Source organism: Scyliorhinus torazame, chromosome 10 (assembly GCF_047496885.1).
Source record: "Scyliorhinus torazame isolate Kashiwa2021f chromosome 10, sScyTor2.1, whole genome shotgun sequence".
Taxonomy (NCBI): Eukaryota; Metazoa; Chordata; class Chondrichthyes; order Carcharhiniformes; family Scyliorhinidae; genus Scyliorhinus; species Scyliorhinus torazame.
This window is the reverse complement of record NC_092716.1, coordinates 217,270,323-217,279,688: the sequence shown is the minus strand read 5'-3', so window position 1 is coordinate 217,279,688 and position 9,366 is coordinate 217,270,323. Positions and strand designations below refer to the sequence as shown.

Genomic DNA, 9,366 nt, shown 5'->3' with positions numbered 1-9,366 from the left:
AGAGGACTTTCCGCTGAGGAAGGTAACAAGGGACTTTCGTTACTTGGGGATCCAGATAGCCAAGAATTGGGGTACATTGCATAGGTTAAATTTAACGCGATTGGTGGAACAAATGGAGGAGGACTTCAAGAGATGGGACATCGTATCCCTGTCACTGGCAGGGAGGGTGCAGGCAGTTAAAATGGTAGTCCTCCCGAGATTCCTCTTTGTGTTTCAGTGCCTCCCGGTGGTGATCACGAAGGCTTTTTTCAAAAGGATCGAAAAGAGTATCATGAGTTTTGTGTGGGCCGGGAAGACCCCGAGAGTGAGGAAGGGATTCTTCCAGCGTATAGGGGGGGGGCTGGCACTACCGAGCCTAAGTGAGTACTGCTGGGCCGCCAATATCTCAATGGTGAGTAAGTGGATGGGGGAAGAGGAGGGAGCGGCGTGGAAGAGATTGGAGAGGGCGTCCTGTAGGGGGACTAGCCTACAAGCTATGGTGACGGCCCCATTGCCGTTCTCACCGAAGAAATACACCACAAGCCCGGTGGTGGTGGCGACTTTGAAAATTTGGGGACAGTGGAGACGGCATAGGGGAAAGACGGGAGCCTTGGTGGGGTCCCCGATAAGAAACAACCATAGGTTTGCCCCGGGGAGAATGGATGGGGGATTTGGAATATGGCAAAGAGCAGGAGTAACGCAACTGAAAGATCTGTTTGTGGATGGGAAGTTCGCAAGTCTGGGAGCGCTGACCGAGAAATATGGGTTGCCCCAAGGGAATGCATTCCGGTATATGCAACTGAGGGCTTTTGCGAGGCAGCAAGTGAGGGAATTCCCGCAGCTCCCGACGCATGAGGTGCAGGACAGAGTAATCTCAAAGACATGGGTGGGGGACGGTAAGGTGTCAGATATATATAGGGAAATGAGGGACGAGGGGGAGATTATGGTAGATGAGCTGAAAGGGAAATGGGAAGAAGAGCTGGGGGAGGAGATTGAGGAGGGGCTGTGGGCGGATGCCCTAAGTAGGGTAAACTCATCGTCCTCGTGTGCCAGGCTAAGCCTGATTCAATTTAAGGTGTTACACAGGGCGCATATGACTGGAGCACGGCTCAGTAAATTTTTTGGGGTAGAGGATAGGTGTGCGAGATGCTCGAGAAGCCCAGCGAATCACACCCACATGTTCTGGTCATGTCCGGCACTACAGGGGTACTGGGTGGGGGTGACAAAGGTGCTTTCGAAAGTAGTGGGGGTCCAGGTCGAACCAAGCTGGGGGTTGGCTATATTTGTGGTTGCACAAGAGCCGGGGGTGCAGGAGGCGAGAGAGGCCGATGTTTTGGCCTTTGCGTCCCTAGTAGCCCGGCGCAGGATACTGTTGATGTGGAAGGAAGCCAAGCCCCCGGGGGTGGAGACCTTGATAAATGACATGGCAGGGTTTATAAAGCTGGAACGGATTAAGTTCGTCCTAAGGGGATCGGCTCAAGGGTTCACCAGGCGGTGGCAACCGTTCGTCGAATACCTCACAGAAAGATAGAGGGAATGGAAAAGAAGAAGGCAGCAGCAGCAGCCCAGGGGGGAGGAGGGGGGGGGAGGAACCAGAAGGAGTCTCAGGGTTATTAATATATATGTATAATATGTATAGGTTGTTGCTATAAATAATTGTATATTGGATTGTTAAACCATATTTTTGGAGAGTGTTTATCTGAGACAAGGCAGTTGCCATTTAGTTTTAGTTTTCATTTTTGTTATATATTATTTATTCTTTGTTTATAAAACAGGTCATTGTTATTTATACTGTTATATTATTGTGTAAAGGATACACAATGTACTGTGATGGTTGACCAAAAATTTTCAATAAAATATTCTTTAAAAAAAAGAGTAGGAATGTCAGGATAGATAAGATGAATGCGTGGCTCGAGAGATGGTGCAAGAGGGAGGGATTCAAATTCCTGGGGCATTGGGACCGGTTCTGGGGGAGGTGGGACCAGTACAAACCGGACAGTCTGCACCTGGGCAGAGCTTGAACCGATGTCCTAGGGGGGGTGTTTGCTAGAGCTGTTAGGGAGGGTTTAAACTAATGTGGCAGGGGGATGGAAACCGATGCAGGAAGCTGGAAGGTCGTAAAACAGGGACAGAAATAAAAGGCAGAAAGGGGAAAAGTGTAAGGCAGAGAAGCCATAGTCAAAAATCAAAAAGGGCGACAGTACAAGGTACAGTGACTGAGGGGAGCTCAGTGAATAGGACCAGAAATACCAAAAGGAATAAAACGGGAAGTAAAAACATTAATGATAAGTGACGCGGCAGGTTGTTACATGAAGATATGGGTTCAACGACAAGGAAAATTAGGCGAAAAGTTAAGAGGAAATATAACTTAGGTGAGGTTACTGATCGAGGTGTTAAGATTCAAAACAGAGGTAAAAAAGCCAACATAACTGTACTTTACCTGAATGCTTGTAGTATCCGGAATAAGGTAATTGAGTTGATGGCGCAAATCATCGTGAATGACTATGATTTAGTGGCCATTACTGAAACATGGTTAAAGGATGGTCACGACTGGGAGTTAAATACCCAAGGGTATCAAACTATTCGGAGGGACAGAGTGGATGGTAAGGGAGGTGGTGTAGCTCTGTTATTTAAGGATGACATCCGGGCAATAGTAAGGGATGACATCGGTGCTATGGAGGATAAGGTTGATACCATTTGGGTGGAAATCAGGAACAGTAAGGCAAAAAAGTCATTGATAGGAGTAGTCTGTCGGCCACCAAATAGTAACATTATGGTGGGGCAGGCCATAAGCAAAGAAATAACGGATGCATGTAGAAATGGTACAGCAGTTATCATGGGGGATTTTAATCTACATGTCAATTGGTTTAACCAGGTCGGTCAAGGCAGCCTTGAGGAGGAGTTTATAGAATGTATCCGCGATAGTTTCCTAGAACAGTATGTAATGGAACCTACGAGGGAACAAGCGGTCCTAGATCTGGTCCTGTGTAATGAGACAGGATGGATTCATGATCTCATAGTTAGGGATCCTCTCGGAAGGAGCGATCACAATATGGTGGAATTTAAAATACAGATGGAGGGTGAGAAGGTAAAATCAAACACTAGTGTTTTGTGCTTAAACAAAGGAGATTACAATGGGATGAGAGAAGAATTAGCTAAGGTAGACTGGGAGCAAAGACTTTATGGCGAAACAGTTGAGGAACAGTGGAGAACATTCCAAGCGATTTTTCACAGTGCTCAGCAAAAGTTTATACCAACAAAAAAGAAGGACGGTAGAAAGAGATAAAATCGACCGTGGATATCTAAGGAAATAAGGGAGAGTATCAAATTGAAGGAAAAAGCATACAAAGTGGCAAAGATTAGTGGGAGACTAGAGGACTGGGAAATCTTTAGGGGGCAACAGAACGCTACTAAAAAAGCTATAAAGAAGAGTAAGATAGATTATGAGAGTAAACTTGCTCAGAATATAAAAACAGATAGTAAAAGTTTCTACAAATGTACAAAACAAAAAAGAGTGGCTAAGGTAAATATTGGTCCTTTAGAGGATGAGTAGGGAGATTTAATAATGGGAGATGAGGAAATGGCTGAGGAACTGAACAGGTTTTTTGGGTTGATCTTCACAATGGAAGACACAAATAACATGCCAGTGACTGATAGAAATGAGGCTATGACAGGTGAGGACCTTGAGAGGATTGTTATCACTAAGAAGGCAGGCTAATGGGGCTAAAGGTAGACAAGTCTCCTGGCCCTGATGGAATGCATCCCCGAGTGCTAAAAGAATTGGCTAGGGAAATTGCAAATGCACTAGTGATAATTTACCAAAGTTCACTAGACTCTGGGGTGGTCCCGGCAGATTGGAAATTAGTAAACATGACACCACTGTTTAAAAAAGGAGGTAGGGGTGCCCGTCCGCGCAGACATGTAGTGCGCGGGGGCCGGGGCCGGGGGAGCGCAGCTTGGGACCGGCGACAGTGCTGCGGAGCGGGAGGGTTCGACCCGGCGGCAGGTGCAGGTCCCGGTACTGGCTCCAGGGGCCCAGGCCGCCGATACCTGGACCACCGCGGATGGATGTGGGCGGGGATCGGGGCGAGGAGGCCCTGACATAGTGCCGGCCCCGCGAGGAAGCGGCCTTTTGGCGGAGGGAGCGGAGAGAAGGCAGCGCAGAGCGGAAAGAGACAGAGCCAGCACGGTGAGGGGGGACAGAGAGCCCGCACGGTGAGGGGAACAGAGAGCCAGCACGATGCCTGAAGAAATTCGCACCGTTGATGATGAGGTGGAGACCTTTGCCTTTCAGGCTGAGATTGCTCAGCTCATGTCATTGATCATCAACACCTTCTATTCTAACAAAGAAATCTTCCTCCGGGAACTTATCTCCAATTCCTCTGATGCTCTGGACAAGATCCGATATGAAAGCTTGACCGATCGTTCAAAATTGGAAACTGGCAAGGATCTGAAGATTGAAATCATCCCCAACCTGCGCGAACGTACCCTCACCGTCATCGACACTGGGATCGGGATGACCAAGGCTGATCTGATCAACAACTTGGGCACCATTTCCAAGTCTGGCACCAAAGCCTTCATGGAAGCTCTGCAGGCTGGTGCAGATATTTCAATGATTGGCCAGTTTGGTGTTGGCTTCTATTCTGCCTACTTGGTGGCTGAGAAGGTTACAGTGCTCACCAAGCACAATGACGATGAGGCATATGCCTGGGAATCATTAGCTGGTGGCTCCTTCACTGTCAAAACTTATACTGGAAAGGGTGATGGGGAATACTCTGCTGATGCAGTCATCCGTGGTACAAAGGTGGTTCTGCACCTGAAAGAAGATCAGGCTGAGTCTCAGGATGAAGGAGAGAAGACCAAGATTGAAGAAGTAGGTTCTGATGAGGAAGGAGATGGTGAAAAGAAGGACAAGAAAAAGACCAAGAAGATCAAAGAGAAATATATTGACCAAGAGGAGCTGAACAAAACAAAACCCATTTGGACTCGCAATCCTGATGACATCACACAGGAGGAGTATGGCGAGTTCTACAAGAGCCTCACTAATGATTGGGAGGACCATCTTGCTGTGAAGCATTTCTCTGTTGAGGGCCAGCTGGAATTTCGTGCCCTCCTGTTCATTCCCAGGAGGGCTCCCTTTGAAAACAAGAAGAAGAAGAACAACATCAAGCTTTATGTGCGCCGAGTCTTCATCATGGACAGTTGTAAGGAGCTGATCCTAGAGTATCTGAACTTTGTTCGTGGTGTGGTGGACTCTGAGGACCTGCCCTTGAATATTTCCCGAGAAATGCTTCAACAGAGCAAAACCCTGAAGGTCATTCGCAAGAACATTGTCAAGAAGTGCATGGAGCTGTTCTCCGAGCTGGCAGAGGACAAGGAAAACTATAAGAAATTCTATGAGCAGTTCTCCAAGAACCTGAAGCTGGGGATCCAGGAGGACTCCCAGAATCGCAAGAAGCTGTCTGAAATGCTGCGTTACCACACCTCGCAGTGTGGAGACAAGCTCACCCCATTATCAGACTATGTCTCCCGAATGAAGGAAAACCAGAAGTGCATCTACTATATAACCGGTGAAAGCAAAGATCAAGTAGCTAACTCTGCCTTTGTGGAGTGTGTCAGGAAGCGGGGCTTTGAGGTGGTATACATGACTGAGCCCATCGATGAATACTGTGTGCAGCAGCTGAAGGAGTTTGATGGTAAGCAGCTTGTCTCTGTCACAAAGGAGGGACTTGAGCTGCCTGAGGATGATGAGGAGAAGAAAAAGCGCGAAGAAGACTGAGCCAAGTATGATAACCTGTGCAAGCTCATGAAAGAGATTCTGGACAAGAAGGTGGAGAAGGTGACTGTTTCGAACCGGCTTGTCTCCTCCCCATGCTGCATTGTGACCAGCACCTATGGCTGGACTGCTAACATGGAGAGGATCATGAAGGCTCAAGCCCTGAGGGACAATTGAACCATGGGTTATATGATGGCCAAGAAACACCTGGAGATCAACCCTGACCACCCAATCGGGGACACTCTGAGGCAGAAAGCTGATGTAGACAAGAACAACAAAGCTGTTAAAAACCTTGTGATCCTGCTCTTCGAGACTGCGCTGTTGTCCTCTGGGTTTTCATTGGATGATCCACAGACGCACTCTAACCGTATCTACAGAATGATCAAGCTGGGTCTGGGTATTGATGATGATGAGGTGCCTGTGGAAGAGACCACTCCACAACCTGTTGAAGATATCCCACGCCTGGAGGGAGATGAGGATGCATCCCGCATGGAGGAAGTTGACTAAAGCTGCTCTCTTCCTTCCTGTATTCTTCCTTGGTGTATTCAATTGGACTGCTGTATTTAATTTAGACTTTTGAAAGGATCTGTTGTGCAGTGTGTGAAGTAATGATTGTCTGACCAGTCTGATCAGATCAATGTGGATTGGACCTCCTCTCTTTAGGGGGCGGAGTCTTGAACTACAGTCGTTATCAGATGTTACTGTCCTTTTTTTTAAATTTTCAAATGCATGTCAATTATACTTTTGCAGCTCTGCTGTAAAATAAAATCCGAAACTACTGGTGAAAAAAAAAATGAAAAAAAAGGGGGGGAAAAAGGAGGTAGGCAGAAAGCGGGTATTTATAGGCCAGTGAGCTTAACTTCGGTAGTAGGGAAGATGCTGGAATCTATCATCAAGGAAGAAATAGCGAGGCATCTGGATGGAAATTGTCCCATTGGGCAGACGCAGCAAGGGTTCTTAAAGGGTAGGTCGTGCCTAACTAATTTAGTGGAATTTTTTGAGGACATTACCAGTGCGGTAGATAACGGGGAGCCAATGGATGTGGTATATCTGGATTTCCAGAACACCTTTGACAAGGTGCCACACAAAAGGTTGCTGCATAAGATAAAGATGCATGGCATTAAGGGGAAAGTAGTAGGATGGATAGAGGATTGGTTAATTAATAGAAAGCAAAGAGTGGGAATTAATGGGTGTTTCTCTGGTTGGCAATCAGTAGCTAGTGGTGTCCCTCAGGGATTAGTGTTGGGCCCACAATTGTTCACAATTTACATAGATGATTTGGAGTTGGGGGACCAAGGGCAATGTGTCCAAGTTTGCAGACGACACTAAGATGAGTGGTAAAGCAAAAAGTGCAGAGGATACTGGAAGTCTGCACAGGGATTTGGATAGGTTAAGTGAATGGGCTAGGGTCTGGCAGATGGACTACAATGTTGACAAATGTGAGGTTATCCATTTTGGTAGGAATAACAGCAAAAGAGATTATTATTTAAATGATAAAATATTAAAACATGAAAAGTCGGTTTACAGGAGCAATAGGTGATTAAGAAGGCGAATGGAATTTTGTCCTTCATTGCTAGAGGGATGGAGTTTAAGACTACGGAGGTTATGCTGCAATTGCATAAAATGCTAGTGAGGCCACACCTGGAGTATTGTGTTCAGTTTTGGTCTCCTTACTTGAAAAAGGACGTACTGGCACTGGAGGGTGTGCAGAGGAGATTCACTAGGTTAATCCCAGAGCTGAAGGGGTTGGATTACGAGGAGAGGTTGAGTAGACTGGGACTGAACTCATTGGAATTTAGAAGGATGAGGGGGGATCTTATAGAAACATATAAAATTATGAAGGAATAGATAGGATAGATGCGGGCAGGTTGGTTCCACTGGCGGGTGAAAGCAGAACTAGGGGGCATAGCCTCAAAATAAGGGGAAGTAGATTTAGGACTGAGTTTAGGAGGAACCTCTTCACCCAAAGGGTTGTGAATCTATGGAATTCCTTGCCCAGTGAAGCAGTAGAGGCTCCTTTATTAAATGTTTTTAAGATAAAGATAGATAGTTTTTTGAAGAATAAAGGGATTAAGGGTTATGGTGTTCGAGCCAGAAAGTGGAACTGAGTCCACAAAAGATCAGCCATGATCTCATTGAATAGCGGAGCAGGCTTGAGGGGCCAGATGGCCTACTCCTGCTCCTAGTTCTTATGTTCTTATGTACAAGCATCTATATCTAATGTTGATTATCGTGTTCAATCCACGTGCTTCAACATGTCCATTCTTTTATCCTTCATAACATACCAAAAGTGGATAAGTATATTGCAGCGGTAATAAGTATAAAAGATTAAAAAAACACGTGGTGGAATGTTCCCAAAAAATGAGAGTAATTTTAGCGAGAAAATCAGCGCAATTCCCGCCAGTTCCAGTGACCCAAGCTAGACCACAATATTCAGGCTTTTTGAAAAATAGATTTCCCGTCTGAATAACACCATGCCTGAGGGGCGGAGCATCTGATTGGCCTGCCCCGGGGATCATCTGAGCAATTCAATGAAGGGGGCCGGTGCATTCAAATGCACTTCCTCTCATTGGAGCAACTAGGAAACCAGTTGCTAGATTTACTGAGGGGGCCCTCAACCATTTATTGGATGCCGTGGAGGAGAGACGGGCTACAATATACCTTCGGGCAGGCAGGAGGCCCTCCAGCAAGGTTACAAATTCTGCCTTGGCAAAGGTGGCAGCACTGTTTAGTGCCAGCAGCCTAACCATGAATGTGGGTGTAGAATGCAGAGAAAAGATGAATTACCTACTCTGCACTCCACCCTTTCATCACACCCTGGAATGTCTCCACAATCCAACATGCCGCTCCCTCGCATGGCCCCAGTAACCGACCCCACACCAGCATCCTCAAACTCCCCCAGCACTCCTCATCACAACCCTTCCTGCTTGGGCACAGTGCCCACTCATGCCATGTGTCATAGGCCTTTGACCCACCAGGCATCCAGCTCACATTATCCCTTTGGTGTTCCTGCAGGAGAAGCTCGTTCATAACTGCCGCGAGCGAGAGAAAATAGCATGCCTGAGCTGAGGTTCCTGACTCCGTACAAGGAGCTTGCAAGAGAGGAGCAGGAGTGGGCCTGCACTGAGAGTGAGGTGGGCCTGCAAGAGAAAAATGGGCAACCACTGCACCTTCATCTCAATGATCAGTCTCAAATGGGTCCTGTGAAGTGCAAACCCTTGATTTGGCCATGCACTAAACCTATGTCCCTTGTCTTACATTACCATCATCCAAAGAGTCTGGCCCATCTACCACCAGTGTTGCATCGTGCACCCTCAACACAATCTTACAAGAGATCTCAGAGGAGAAAGCACCACAGCTATTATCCACACCATCCACTGTCGCAGAGACAAGCACCTCGGTGCGCGAACTTAGCAGACAGGTTTCTGGGTCACTTTTTGATAAGCACCGCACAGCTTCTAATGCACATCAGATGGAGGCAGGAGCATCCCAGGGATCAGATAGTCAGAGGTCTGTAGATCCCAGGACTCAGCTGTGTCCTAGCCAGATGCCGAGCCTCTGGAGACGTTTGTCCCTCAGCTGCTGGAGATGCAATGGCACAGACGCAAAAA

At 47.1% G+C, this 9,366-nt stretch overlaps 1 pseudogene; it reads left to right on the top strand.

Moving 5' to 3' along the window:
- Positions 1 to 4,195: 4,195 nt before the first annotated feature.
- On the top strand, positions 4,196 to 6,531 carry LOC140384577 (heat shock protein HSP 90-beta-like; annotated as a pseudogene).
- The last annotated feature ends 2,835 nt before the right edge of the window (positions 6,532 to 9,366 follow it).